The sequence below is a fragment of the Eumetopias jubatus genome, unplaced genomic scaffold (assembly GCF_037043125.1).
Source record: "Eumetopias jubatus isolate StellerSeaLion01/CBP00866 unplaced genomic scaffold, mEumJub1_p1.0 scaffold_15, whole genome shotgun sequence".
Classification (NCBI taxonomy): domain Eukaryota; kingdom Metazoa; phylum Chordata; class Mammalia; order Carnivora; family Otariidae; genus Eumetopias; species Eumetopias jubatus.
Window position 1 is genome coordinate 81,400,444 of NW_028274821.1, and position 3,353 is coordinate 81,403,796.

Here is a 3,353-nt window from a genome sequence, read left to right on the forward strand (position 1 = left end):
AGGCGGAAGCTGGAGAGGGCGGGGCGGGTCCTCGCAGCCCCCGCCGGCTCCCGGGGCCGCCCCGAGGGCGGGGCGAGCGCCTCTCCCGCGGTGGGGAAACTGAGGCTCGGGGCGGCGCGTGCAGCGTGGGGGCTGACACGCTGCCGTTGCCCTTCGCCCCGCGCCGTGGCCCCAGCGCAAAGGCAGCACTCTGGGAGACTCGGGAAGCGTTCGCAGAGTAAACGAAAACAGACCTGGGACTTGAACCCCACCGGGTCTCCCGCTTGTCTGAAATCCCGCGTGGGGTTGGGGTCCCCAGTCTTAGCCCTTTCGGATTCCTGCAAAGAGCCTAGCGCAGTGCCGGGCTCGCGCAAGCTTACTGGTTTGGGGCGGTCGGCAAAGAAACGGTACAAAGCTGTTCCAAAGGCGCTCTGCCTTTACAAAACTAGATGTTTTAAGGAACCGTTTCTGATTTCATCTAAACACACACACAGGAACACATATTCTTTATGAATTTGTGGATAGCAGTCAAAATAGTTATGGAACTTAGTGTTGGGAAGGAATTTTTGTTTAAAAGATACAAACAACCTTTATTTTTACGAGTTTGTCAAAGACTCCTCCATCAGACCTCTGATATCTGCAGGATTGGTAGCAGAGGGAAGAGTGAGGCTGCCCACTTTGTTGGTTTGGTTTTGTTTTAGTTACTCAGAGGCATCCATTAAATTCTCTTTATGTATCAGGGTCTCATTTGTGTGTGTGTGTGTGTTGATACCCAACTGGTTATGGGAACTGTGCTTTATTTCTTTGGTTTTGTTTCTTGGTTTGTTTTGTTTTTGTTTTTTAAGATTTTATGTATTTGTCAGAGAGACAGAGAGACTGACCACAAGCAGGGGGGGGGGGCAGCGCCAGGCAGAGGGAGAAGCAGACTCTCCGATGAGCAAGCCCCATGTGAGACTGGATGCTAGGACCCTGGGATCGGTCTGGGATCATGACCTCATCTGACACTTAACCAGCTGAGCCACACAGGTGCCCCTGGTTTTGTTTTTTTTGGGTGAGACGTATTTAAGCCTCTGATCCATCCAGAGCAGAGCTTCTGCCGGCTTCTGAGGGAGCAGCTAATGCTGCAGGACAGGGAACCCTGCTGGTGAAAGAAGAGCTTCGGGTCCAACCTGGAGGGAGACACCTGCTTACAAACAAGCAGAGGCTCTCCGGGGCCTCCAACAGAGGCCATCTGGGGGAAGTTGACCAGCGGTGGTCTCTATAGGGTCTTTGCATTCTAAGAGAAATGGATTGATTTCTGGTTTAAAAAGCCACTGATTCTTGGTCCAATCCTTGAAGGATGTGGGGGTCTGTAAAAACCATTCTCCGGCCCCACCTCGGTCCCAACCATTCTCTCCTCTCTGCCCCCAAAATAAAGCAGGGTAAGTGCACAAGCAACCTGACCTCACTCCCTTCATGTGTCACTTCCTGTTTTCAAATTAATGAGCTCATTTGGTGGAAATTTACCAAGGGAAATAGTTTAATTTTGGAAAGTACCAAAAACTTATCTGTAGTCATTTGGCTTATTTTGGGGGGCTCTTAAAATTGAGGGGGCATCACTAGAGGACCTCTGAGGGCTCAGGGAACAGCATGGCTGAAGAAATTGAAAACCAAGCCCCGGGAGGCTGAACCTGACTCAGAAAGGAAATGAGACCTTTTGGAGACCACTCATCTCTACCCAGTAGATAATTTTTTTTTTTTCCTGAAAAGAAGTTTAAAAAGAAATGTAGTCCATCTGGCTAAGCCCTAAGATCTGGTGGTCTGAGAGTGAGGCCATGACTGAGGAACAAGAAAGCAAATGGGGGAAGTGGGGAATGTCTGAGCCCCCGTGGCCCCTTTCACATCCCTATCTGCTATGTTTGTCCTAGGAAGCACCAAAAGGCTCCAAAAGGATGGGGGTTTTGTCCCCATCCTTCAGCCACCGGGCTCTTGATGTTGAAGCTGCCTGCCTGGCCTCACAGCCTTGTGGGCCTGTGGCTCCTGAAAGGTACTGTGTACTGAATGGTCAGGAGGACTCTGGATAGTTACAGTTTTGTGAGTTGTGTTGGGCTGGTAGAGCACAAGTCACAAGCCCCTAAGTGTCTTCCCCCTCCTGGCCTGCCCTATTTCCAAGAGCAGAGATCTTTAATCCCTTCTAAGCCGGGGAATAGAAAACTGGCGAAAACTGACAAAGCTCTGACAATTTGGTGCTGGGAGGAAAAGGAGCTGTACCTTCCCTCTCTCTGCCCCTGCCTGAAAATCTGTAGTGATATTGGAGTATATATTGATGTATTGGAATGAGCACTGGACTAGGAGTCAGATGTATGTTCTGTTTGTTTTTTCCTTGCCTCTAAACCAGTTGTTTGGGGGAAGGGGGAGTTGGAAGATGACTAAACGAATGCTTAAGTAATAGTTCAAAAATAACAGTTCATAGATTTTTTTTTTTTTTGATAGAGGAAAATGACCTTAAAGATCATAGAATGTGTTGGGTTTTTCAAACTTTGTATTAGCTGTAGGACTGTGTCTTTGAATGCTTTCTGTCATGGAACCCAAATATATAAACCTGCTAGAGGCAGAGATGATCTGTTAAGCAGAGCAGGTGGCCCAGAGCCTGTGCACGGGGCTTTTCTCCTCCCTATCCTGACTCTGGGCTCCAGGAACATGGTTTAAAAATCATGGACCTAATGAGATGTGCTCAGGTTCCCAAATGTGGAAACTGGGATTCTCTCCTGGTCTGACCTGCCTCTGCTGTTCCAGCCCGTTCACCCTACGCTCTGACAACTGTGCCTTTGCACATGCGTGGTTCAGGCTGCTGGTGAGCCAGGGCGTGAGGGGAGGGAGACACTACCCTGGCCTGGGTCATTGGCCTTCTGGGAGAAGGCAGGATCAGACTGCAGCCTAAGTAAGCCCCTGGAGGATTGGGGTCTGTGGCCCCGGTCAAAATGATGACAAGAGTGGAACAGATGCCCTCAGATCCTTTGCACACCATCACCTCCAGTTTACAAATACACGTTCTGTGATCTGAGCACAGGTAGGTGAAGTGGGGCTACCTGACTCTTCGCTCCCGTTCAGTATGCCGGCCCCCTTTCCAGCCCCTTAACTCTTGACATTGCTTCAACAAGAGACAGGTTCAGGTCTTCTTTAGTGAGAGGAAAGGAGCTTAGTCACTGGCTCCATTTAGGGGTCAGGAGGAGTCTTCCTAAGGGCAGGTTGGGAGAGGAGAAGGAAATCAGAGAGTCTATCCTGGGGGGAGGCCCGTGGGGAGAGGGATGGAGAAGGGGTCACAGTTGCTGCAGACATTTTCATCGATTTCACTTGAAGACTCGCACTGTGTTAGGCCATAAGCCAGGCCCTGC